Here is an 11,869-nt window from a genome sequence, read left to right as displayed (position 1 = left end):
TTGAGTGCGTGCTTAGTTTCTTGAGGAGCAGAGAGATAGTCGGAGTCACCATCCCACACATTACCTATCACAGCGTCTCCTAAGGAGCCTGGTTTCCTACCTCCCCATGGTTGCTGTGCTCCTGAAAGGGAGAGTCCGAAAGTAGCAAAGGGTTAGACTCCGGCCTTACTCTCCCCCGACAGGCTGGCTTAACTGTCTGGTTCTGAGAGTTCCCAAAGGCTTACTAATGGGACAAAGTTGGGTACTGAGAGAATTGGACCCAGAATGCCTTGTTCAAGAAAAAATGTTATTAGCTCCTGAGGATAGTAACTGTGTTTCATTCACCTTTGAAAACGCAACACTTGGCATTTGGTAGGTACTTGACAAATATCAGTGAAACTGAATTGTTTTTAAAAGTCAGAATGCCTAAATATTGGCTAGAAATAAATCACTAATCTGACCAGTTTCCTGCTTGACAACTTGTCTCTAATCTTTCCACAATAGAATGATACTTCTGCCATAGAAACTCTCAAGTCCTCTGGGTCCTATTCGTAAAACCCAAGTTGGAGATGGCTTAACAATCAACACGTACTTTCTGAAAACTGACCTCAGACTGGCTGTTCAGGAAGGTCTAGGTGTTTCATCTTCTACCTCTCACAGATTACACACCCTTCCGAGAATAAAACACTCAGGTGGATTTCAGTCTGGATTAAGGAAATGTTTAACATCTTGTTTATTCGGCCCTCTGACCACACAAATCACTAGTTGTTGTTGTTGTTAGGTGCCATTGAGTCAGCTTTGACTCATAGAGAACCTATGTACAGCAAAATGAAACTCTGGCTCATCCTGCATCATCCTCACAATCACTGTTACGCTTGAGCCCATCATTGCAGCCACTGTGTTAATCCATCTCGTTGAGTTACTAGTACATTGGCAAAAAAAAAAAAAAAAAAAAAACTGAAGCATTAAAGACAGCAACCCAGTTCCTGAATCACCTCCTCTCAGAACACAACCAGCACACTCTGCCCCACACACTCACACCCACACACTCATGCACGCCCCCAGCACCCACCCCCAAACCCTTGGGTGGTAGTGACGTACAAGACATTAGGATACCACTATAGGTTCTCATGTTCCGTATGCTCCCCAGACAATACTAACCAGTACATAAGAATATAACCCCACCCCACCCTTCCCATATATGAATGCTGGCAGCTAGAGCTCACACACGTGTCTCTCTGTGCGCTGTGTGTTCCAGTGCTGGGAGCTAGAGCACGCTCATGTGTCTCTCTGTATGCTGTGTATTCTATTGGGTTCTATGGGGGAAGGGAAAGCATGAAACAGAGACCTGATGGCCATGAAAAGGATTTCCTGCTATTTGTTTCAGGGAACGCCAGGCAGGAAACAGCCAGGAAAGTTATCCAAACTATCACAGCCCTCTCAGGAAACTCAGGACTAAGTTCTGGAGGAGATGAGAGAACAGGAAGGGAAGCTATGTCAATACCAAAATGTGAACCATCTCAAGGTGGGCTCCCGACTCCAAGACTCTCCTGACCACACCACAGAGGGCATCATCAGCCCACTTAAACACGGAGCTGTTCGTGAAGAGGCACAGCTAGAATTCACAGGCACATGTGACATAAAAAGGAGCAGTCAGGCCTCAGTCACACCTGCCCCTGCCTCCCTACTACTAATCAGAGAATCGGAACTTGAGAGCTAGAAGGAACCTAAAAGATGATCTCACTCCACTCCAAAAATTTACAGATAAGAAAACTCAAGTCCAGAGTGGGTGAGTAACTTTCTCACAGTAACAGGAAGTTGGTAGCTTAGCTAACACAGAACCAGACTTCCTCACTCCCAGCCCAGGGCCCTACTCACTGCCTCTGAATCTCCCTGAGGCCAGAGTGTGTGAATGTCGGCCAGAGTGAATTGCATAAAACCCTCCATTGCCTTCACTCAAGTTAGGGGTGTAACTGGATCAGCCCTCCAAACTTGCTAGTGGATGAGATGGAGGGAGAAAGACTCATATTTCCTCCTGCTTATTGGCATGGCCTGGTTTGGGGCCCTCAAAGAGATTAATCCTCCAACTCAGAAAAGATGCCAAATCGTGCAGACCGCTGCTGTGTGTGAGAGGATTCCCACTTTACATCCCAGGCTGCAACTCCACTGTCCCCTCCACCCACTGACTGCAGCATGTCCCCACTCCTGAACAGACCAAGGTGGAAGCAGCTTAACTTCATGTAAACCTTCACCTCCACATCGAGCGAGGCAGGGCAAGCACTGCCAGGCCTAAGAGGAGCCACGGTGTGACTGCTCCTCTCCCAGTGCTCAAGCCCCACCAAGCACCAGATGGTAAGCAGCCCCAGGGGGCAGGCAGAGTAGTGGAAGTGGCAGGTAGTGAGACATCCCAGAGGGGGAGGGGGCGAGGAGAGAGTATAAGAGGGTAGAGAAGCAAATGAAGGGTGAAAGGAAAATGTGAACACACAAGGTGCTGCCTCAAATGCCCGCTCTAGCACAAACGCCAGCATGAGTTCATTCATCCTCGGTCCCTCCACCCCATCCCTCCGATAGCCCAGAAAAAGAGAGATCAGACTACACTGTTGACTTCACACAAGAATAAGTCTCAAACTGTGGGTGGCTGGAGAAGCCATGATTCCATTGCCTTCCAGAACCCAGACATCCAGCTCCAACTCAGGGAGTCTCAAATATCAGTGTTTGAGAAATTCTGCTTTCAGGTGTCTAAGGTAAGGCCTAGAGATCTCAATTGTTAACAAATATCTCAGATAATGTAATGCAGACAGTCTGATGGCCACTCTCTGAGAAACCCTACCTTATCTCTTCCCCTAATCTTCCTACTGTTGACATGGGAATCCTTCCATCACACTTTCCATACCTGAAACTGAATATTATCTATATCTTATTGTAAGACAAAAAAAGATGAATGTGAACTACAGTGGACTGCTGAGTGGCTAAGAGCACATGCTCTAAAGTACCCCTGGCAGCCTGGCTTCAAATTCTAACTCCAGCACACGAACGGCAAGGCCCCTCACAAATGACTGTACCTCAGTTCTGTCATCTGTAAAATGGAGCTAGTAAAAGCACCCACCTTTCATGCTGTTGTGAGGATCAAATGAGATAATCTAGTTAAAGCGCTCAGCACACTGCCTGGCATATAACTGGCACACAAAATTGTTGGCTAGTGTCTTAGTTATTAGTGCTGCCATAGCAGAAATACCACAAGTGGATGGCTTTAACAAACAAATTTATTCTCTCAGCGTCTAGTAGGCTAGAAGGCTGAATTCAGGGCGCCAGCTCCAGGGGAAGGCTTTCTCTCTCTGTTGGCTCTGGAGAAAAGTACTTCTTATCAATCTTTGCTTGGTCTAGGAGCTTCTCCGCACAGGGATCCCGGGTCCAAAGGAAGCACTCTGCTCCTGGCACTACTTGCTTGGTAACAACACAAGAAAATCACATCAGATGACAAAATGGTGGGCAATCAAAACAATATAATGGAAATCATAGCGTAGCCAAATTGATACATATTTTTAAGGGATACAATTCAATCCATAACAGCTAGTAATTGTACTAGTATTTTATATAGCAATAATATATATAAGGAACTCATTAATCCCAAGAGACTGAACAGGCCAAGTGATTTCTGAGCTATAGCATACCTTCCAAGGAGATTTGTAGATCTAGTAGCCTAACTTTTAGCTTAATCCTTCTGAGTTATTCTTCCCCTTTGCCCTCCTAGCTTCATGTCCTCTTCTGACCTGTAGACATGTTCTCAACAGAACTTCACATTTACATTGTGCTTTTATGGTTTGTAATGAATGTTAAATTGTTCTGTAGTATGTGTTTTGATATGCCTGCCTTTTCCTATTATCCTTTTCCAAAAGTTCTTCCTTTCCACACTTCTCCCCTTTCCTCCTTTCCCCTGATCGATTCACAGCCCCCATTTTCTAAAAGACTATAGGCAGTTAATATGTGACCCCCAGGCTAAGAATATCTATCTGGATGAAACTCTGAAAAATCACTCTGACCAACGAGGCGATTGATCCAAAGTAGAACACAGCCATGGGCCATGTGATGGAGGAGACCAGCCACACAGCACTGAAGCACTGACAGAGGCAGAGACTCTTCAGGCTCCCTCACTCTCTATTCTCCACCTTGGCCTCCACCACTCCCTCGCTCCAGCTCCAGCCTCTAGAGCTTCATCTGTGTGTCTCCCACGGCCCATCCATTATGCCCACCTGGACAGTCCATAGGCATCTCATCTAGCCATATCCAAAGTTGAGTTTAGCATCTCAGTCCCTACCCAGCCTATCCCTTATCCATGCCTTATCTCAAGGGTAATGGCATCTAACCCACTCAAGAGCCCAAACTAGACACAGATCTGAGTCATCTTCAAGCCCCTCTCCTAGCCACCCCTCCTCTCCAGTCATTCACCAGGACCCGCCATCTCTTCCTCAATGGCTCTCCCCTGTTCCCTGTTCCCCACACCCTGGAGCCCTGGTGGCTTAGTAGTTAAGACCTCGGCTGCTAACTCAAAGGTCAGCAGTTCAAAAGCACCAGCTACTCTTTGGAAACCCTATGGGGCAGTTCTACTCTGTCCTATAAGGTAGCTATGATTTGGAATCAACTCGACGGCAACAGGTTTTTTTGTTTGTCTGTTTTTGTTTCTGCCACTACAGTTCAGATCTCAGTCTCTCATCTGGATTATCCACAGCCACAGTTCTCCCAACAAACCAGCTGCCAGAGTATATGTCCTAAAACAGATCTGACCGGGCTATTTCCTGCTTAAAAGACCAGGCCACTTCCTGCTTAAAAGGCTTTGATGGTTCCCTGCTCACTAGTGTCCAAACTCCTTAGGCTGGTTGTCAAGACTTTCACAGTCTGGCAGGAGCCCCCCCTCTCCTGCTACTAAAAAGAGTCCCAAAATAAGACCAGAATATCCGCCCACTCCATGCTAGCCTAAAAGGCCAGTCAACTGAGACTATTGTCCTCAAAAGGTACATGATGCCTGAGAGATAGTGCCGTTGTGTATGGACATTAGCCAAATTGATTTTATCTGATGGTGTGGATCCTTGGGCCCTGAAGAGATGAAACAGATTTCAGTGAGGAAGAGGAAAGTAAAAGCAAGGCCAGAGGAGTCAAGCTGTAGGGCTTGAGTTCCTCTAGTCAAATATCCTCCTTTTGCAGAAGGCAAAGTTAAGACCTAGAGAAGCAAATCGACTGGTTGAAAATCAGAGCTCATCACCGGGACTAGAACCCAGGTCTCCTGGCCTACAACTCTGCTGCTTCTGCCAGTAGGCCTGGAAGACTCACCCAAGCACAACTATGAGATTCCCAAAATCTTCCCACTCCTTTCCCTGGACCCCCTACCCACCCCGCAAGCCTGGGGATTCCAAGATGACCTGGAAGGAACACAACAGGAAAGCGGGAGCTTTGGCACCAGTTCAGGGTGGAACTCCTGAGGCCAAACACAAGGGCCTTTGACTTTAGAAAAAAATTGGCCCATTGTCTTAGCGGGTGGAACAAAACTGTAGTGGGAGCTAGGAAACCAGTTTCTTTGTACACAGGGATCGGGACTTGGCCATAAAATATTAGGGTGCAAAGGCAGGAGGGGAGAAAGGAACACATACTTTAAGAAAACAGAGGCAATTACAAGTGTTCTTACCACGCTGTGTTTGTTTTTTTCCTTCACATAGTCCTCTACTTGGCCTTCTATGTCTCCTAGGATCTAGGAGGGCCGGGAAAAGGCATGGCTGTCTGGAGGGTAGAGGAGACAAGAAGAGATTTAGATGGCTCTTTTATGAGGCTGTTAGTAGAGAAAGGAGCCGCTCTACTGTTTAAGGGGCTTTTTCTAATTGCCAGTGAAAACAGGAAGAAGAAAAAAACAGAGCTACCCACCCATCCCTCAACAAAGGAAACAAACCCCCTGGCAAAATGCAGGGGAACTGTTTGGGAAACGGGGCCCTGCTCAACTCAGTACTGCAAGAAACACTAGGAGAGAAAAGCAGGAAAGGCTGAACCCTAACCAACAAAATTTCACAAGCACTTGTTCCCAGACACCAAGTACACAACTACTTGATATGATTCAGGGTTGCCAAAATGTTTCAATCCCCTCATCCAACCACCCATAAAAGTTCTCTAAACAGATTCCTTAATGCCTAGAGGCTCATTCTTTGGGTTTGATCCACTGAAGCAATGAGTCATTTAGACGGAAGGATGGTCTCATGCTTACCCTCAGGACAAGGTCTTTCATTCCTGCCTCTACACAATTGCTCCTCTACCAGTAACAACATCCTTCCCCTCCCCTGCCCTTAGCAAATCCATCCTTGGACTCAAATGGCATGTTCTCTCAGAAATATTCAAGGAGCCCCCACAGGCAAATGAAAGGTTCCCTCCTCTGTGCTCCCATAGTACATTGAACATGGCTCTAACTACAATGTCACAATGTAGTGATTTTTAATTTTTTTATTTTTGAAAATAAAAATATAGTATAAAAAAAGAATAGCTATCACTCATATTCCACCCATAATCTAGACTTAATCATTGTTTAACATTTTGGCATATTTCTTCCAGTCTCTTTTTTCTGTTTGGCAGACAGTAACCATATCTTTTTTTCATCTATGTATCCTCATCCCTCCCAGAGCCTATTTCAGCCCCTGACATACATCTTCATAAACATTTGGTTAATAAACAAAGAAAAAAGTTTTATGAGGACCCTGGGAACATGAGAAAGGGTGGAGTTACTACTAAAGGAAGAAAGGACATGGCTGAGAATTACTATATTACTATCCTATTGATGCTGTGAGGAACCTGGTGGTGCAGTGGTTAAAGTGTTCAGCCTCTAAACCAAAAGGTCGGCAGTTCAAACCCACCAGCCACTCCATGGGAGAAAGATGTGGCAGTCTTCTGCTTCCGTAAAGATTATAGCCGTGTGAACCCTCTGGGGCAGTTCTACTCTGTCCTTTAGGGTTGCTGTGAGTTGGAATCAACTCCATGGCAGTAGGTTTTTTGAGTTTATTGATGCCGTTAACAAACTACACAAACTTGATGGCTTAAAACAACATAAATTTATTATCTTACAGTTCTGGAGGTCAGCAGCCCAAAATGTACCTCACTGGACTAAAATCAAGATGTTGTCTGGATGACGTTCCTTCTGGAGGCTGCAGGAAAGAATCTGTTTCCTTGCCTCTTCCAACTTCTAGAGGCAGCCTGCATTCCTTGGCTCGTGGCCCCCTTCCATCTTTAAAGCCAGCAATGGCCAGTCGAGTCTTTTTCATGCTATATCACTCTGATCCTGACTCTCCTGCTTCCCTTTTTCCTTTATAAGGACCCTTGTGATTATACTTAGGGCCCACCAGGATAATCTTCCTGTCTCAAATTTCTTAATCACATCTGCAGAGTCCCTTTTGCCATGTACAGTAACATATTCAAAAGTTCTGGGAATTTTTTGAGAGGCCATTATTCTGCCTACCACAGGTACCTTTTATAAACTTCACCCACAACAAAATTTACTTTGTCTTTCTTCAGTATCTTTCACTTTTCTGTCTGATAACAGAAGTGGGAGCACAAGCTTTGGGGCAAAACACAATAGCTCTGCCATTAGCTGTGTAAATAGAAAAATTTCAAACTCACCAAGGTGGTAACTCACTCACTCCTAGCAAAGTGGCCTGCCTTTACATTTCAATGGACTTCAGGCTGAAGCTGATCTTATCTATAATCAATCATTAACCCTCTACCTTTCCTTTGTTCTCTGTGTATATAGACCCCTCTCTCACTTGAATGGTCCAAGTGCTTTGTATTTTTCCTTAGCACTGCCCAGCTCGAGTTGTATTATTCCTCAATAAAACTTCTTTTCTTTCACTCCTAAGAGAGTACAAGATTTTCTTTGAGAACTAGCTGGATGACTCTGGACCTGTCATTTCACCTCTCTTCCTCAGTCTCCTCTTTCTCACTTATAACACAAGGATAACTCTTAGTGCGTTAGGAAATGACAGAAAAGAGTAAATTAAGATATGTAAGGCATTAAACACAGTGCCTGGTGTGTGGTGAGCCCTCAGTAAATGTTTCTTTCAGTTCTTTCCTTTTGCCATCCATTTTCTCTCACCCTTGCCCATTTTCTCCATCTTCTTTCTCTTCAGTGATTTACTATAGTCATTGAGTTTAACCTACCGCCTAACAAAGAAAGTCTAACTACCTACCTCTTGTGATTTCTGCTTACACACTTCTTGTGATGGAGTCTGCTATCCACTCAAGACAGTCCACTATATTTATATGAAGAAAACCTATTGCCGTCAAGTCGATTCCGACTCATAGCAACCCTATACGACAGAGTAGAACTGCCCCAGAGGGTTTCCAAGGAGCAGCTGGTGGTTAGCTGCCAAGCTCTTAACCACTGCACCACCAAGGTTCCATTTATATGAAGAGGTCTGTTAAAAAAAAAAAAGTCCTTTCATGTTCACATAAAATTTATACATACTTCCTCTTAACGTATACATATTAGTCCCAGTTCTGTCCGTTAAATTTATACATTCATTTCCTTATTTCACCTTTCTTCAGTCTTTCTCTTTATACCTTATAAATAAGGATAGTACAGAAACAAAAATAATGCCTGGGCCACAATGGGGAATTCCTTTAGCGAGATGAATGCTCTTTGCAAGACAACAGCTAAAGCTTGTTTCTAGGCTTGGCTTTCAGCAAATCCATTTAACTCTCAGACACATTCCCACACCCCCAGGGATCTATAACTGTGACAGAAGCCACACACTCTCTGGGTATTCCTGCTTTCAGGTTAAGGCATTTTCACAGATGGTTGTTCATGAGTTACTGCTCCCCAATCCTTCCACCCCTGGAAGTTAAGCCTCCCCTTACCATTATCATCTCCAGCTGGCCTGCCAGGACCTTGCCTGGAAAATACCTCCCTACCCTAGATGACCAGAGTGGTACCTTTGCCTATTCCCATAATTACCTAGCTCACACTTACTCGCACTCACAATGTGCCATGCGCTATCATAAGCACTTTCTACCATCTTCACAGAAAATCCTGTGTGTTATCATCACCGTTTTTAGAGATACAGGTTAAGTAATTTCCCCAAAGCTGCACAACTCCATAATTTAACCTCATCCTACACCCAAGTAAATTTTAATAACTAAATCTGGGCAGAGGACACCCTAAGCTTTCTGAATGAAATCCACCTTCCAAAATTATTTTTGCCACCTCCACATTCAAGATTCTACAAACATCCAGAATTTTGCTTTCTGTCTTGCCTTTGACTTATGCACCTGTTCCCTACACCACATCATAATTGTACAGCCCTCCAGCTCAGTTTTATGAACCTCAATCTCTTTTAGGAAGAAAGATGAAACATTATTTTCACTGACATTTCAATATATGCATAGCCATTCTCTGGCTATAAAAGAGATACACTAGGTAAAGACAGTGTAATGAGAAGGAAGTAGGAGGAGTGAGTTTCCCTGGAATGGTCACAAAGGGGAGGAGATTCTAAACACAAGAACAGTCATAAAACACACCCAGAGTTGTGGCCTTTGAACAATAGCAGCCCCGCCTGTCTCATTCCATCCATGCCAGTTAGCATCTGACTTCCTTCTCGGCCTGCTCTTCCCAGACTTGCCTTCTTAAACCAATATGAGAGGCCCAGGAGCTGGGCCCAGACCACAGCATTGTGACTTGAGCTGTGAGGGTGGAGGAAACAGGAAAGGGAGGAGAGTGTCCACCTCATAGGGGACCTGACTCACCTATGTCTATATTACCTGGGCAGGGAATGGATTACCCAAGGCTTTCGATACAAGACTCACGATTTAAGGAGTTATACTTCCTCCATGCTGTCTGAATGAGAGCAAAGAGATGGGTGTGAACAGCATCACAGCTTTATTCCCTTTAGAAATCCATTGCCCCTCCCTTCTCCCTCTGTTGGGTTAAAGACTCTGCAGGAAATTTTGATGCGCGCCTTTGCACCAAGCACAATCCCTCTGAGGACCACTGAGCTACAAAACAGAAGAGGAAGGAGGCTACTCTGTGCTGGGGACCATTATGTTTGCACCTTATCTAATCTTCAAATAACCTTTGCAGTAGTAGGTGCCATTATCTTTACTTTGCAAATGAGAAAACAAACTCCAAAAAGTCAATTAACTTGTGCCTTATCTCAGAACCGTTAAAAGGTGGAACCAGGATTCACAGTCACGTATTTTTGAATCTAAAGTTCATGTTTTCACTCCACACCATTCTACCTACCAGAATTCAAAGAAAAGAAAGATGACGGTTTCTAATAGAAATAATCATACAAGGCTTCAATGAAGAGACAAGATCTTAACTGGGCTTTAGGATGAAGAGTAATTCAGGAGGCTGAGCAAGGGTAAGGGTATTATAGGAAAAAGAAAAAGAATTAGAATAATTTCAAAAACCAAACCCATTGCCGTGGAGTCAAGTCTGACTCATAATGACCCTATAGGACAGAGTAGAACTGCCCATAGGGTTGCCAAGGAGCAGCTGGTGGACTCAAACTGCCAACCTTTTGGTCAGCAACTGAATGCTTAACCACTGCACCACCAGGGCTCCTAGGACAACTTCAGACATTTGACAATCAAATGAGGGTTCATATCCCACGATGCAGATCAAGGGAGTTTTGGGCCCATGCTACAGAGGTTTTGAATGGCTGTCTAAGGAATATGAACTTTATCCTACTGATGACAGAAGTCACTAAAAAGCTTCAAAAAGGTCAGAAACCTCCAACATTACTGGCATGAAACAAAAACACAGTAAATAACAAATGTTGAAGAAGCTGCAGGGAGATTGGAACTCTTATGTACTACTGGTGGGAATGCAAAATGGTACAATCATTTTGGAAAATAACATGACATTTTCTTAAAAAGCTATAAATAGAAATACCATACAATCCAGCAATCCTACTCCTAGGAATATATCTTAGAGAAATAAGAGCCATCACACGAATACACATATGCACATCCATGTTCACTGCATCATTCACAATAGGAAAAAGATGGAAACAACCTAAGTGCCCATTGACAGATGAATGGATACACAAACTATGGTACATACACACACCTGGAATACTACGCAACAATAAAGAACAATTATGAATCTGCAAAACATCTCACAACATGGGTGAATCTGGAGGGCATTATGCTGAGTGAAATAAGTCAATCACAAAAGGACAAATACTGTATGAACCACTATTATAAAAACTCGTGAAAAAGTTTACACACAAAAAGAAACAATCTTTGATGGTTACAAGGGAGGGGAGGGGTGGGGAGGAAAAAACACTAGTTAGACTTTGGTAACTTTGGTGAAGAATAAGACAGTACACAATACTGGGGAAGCCAGCACAACTTGACCAAGGCAAGGTCATGGAAGCTTCAGAGACACGTCCAAACTCCCTGAGGGACCAAATTACCGGGCTGAGGGCTGGGCACCATGGTCTCAGGGGACATCTAGCTCAACTCCATAACATAGTTAATAAAGAAAATGTTCTACATCCCAACGATGAATCTGTGAAACATCTTATAACATGGAGGAATCTGGAAGGTATTATGCTGAGTAAATTTAGTCAGTAGCAAAAGGACAAATATTGTATGAGACCACTATTATAAGAACTCAAGAAAAGGTGTAAAACACAGAAGAAAACATTCTTTGATGGTTACAAGGGTGGGGAGGGAGGAAGACGGGTATTCACTAACTACAAGAATTATCTTAGGTGAAGGGAAGGACAGGACACGCAATAGGGGAAGTCAGCACCACTGACTACACCAAAGCTAAGAAATTTCCTGAATACAACCAAACACTTCAAGGGACAGAGTGGCAGAGGCAGAGGTCTAGGGACCATGGTTTCAGGGGACATCTAGG

The 11,869-nt window shown here is 44.1% G+C and overlaps 1 long non-coding RNA gene across 1 annotated transcript in view; it reads right to left on the bottom strand.

Moving 5' to 3' along the window:
- Nucleotides 1–2,722: 2,722 nt before the first annotated feature.
- LOC111822833 (uncharacterized) overlaps nt 2,723–11,869 on the bottom strand; it is a 35,775-nt gene continuing 26,628 nt past the window's right edge. Inside the window, exons 2-3 of the long non-coding RNA XR_002825941.1 lie at nt 5,657–5,748; nt 2,723–3,423 (exon numbers count right to left, since the gene is read on the bottom strand). This is a non-coding gene — a long non-coding RNA (uncharacterized LOC111822833). The remainder of the gene's footprint in view (nt 3,424–5,656; nt 5,749–11,869) is intronic.

Source organism: Trichechus manatus, unplaced genomic scaffold (genome assembly GCF_000243295.1).
Source record: "Trichechus manatus latirostris isolate Lorelei unplaced genomic scaffold, TriManLat1.0 scaffold00216, whole genome shotgun sequence".
NCBI lineage: Eukaryota > Metazoa > Chordata > Mammalia > Sirenia > Trichechidae > Trichechus > Trichechus manatus.
This window is presented reverse-complemented; position numbering and strand designations above follow the sequence as displayed.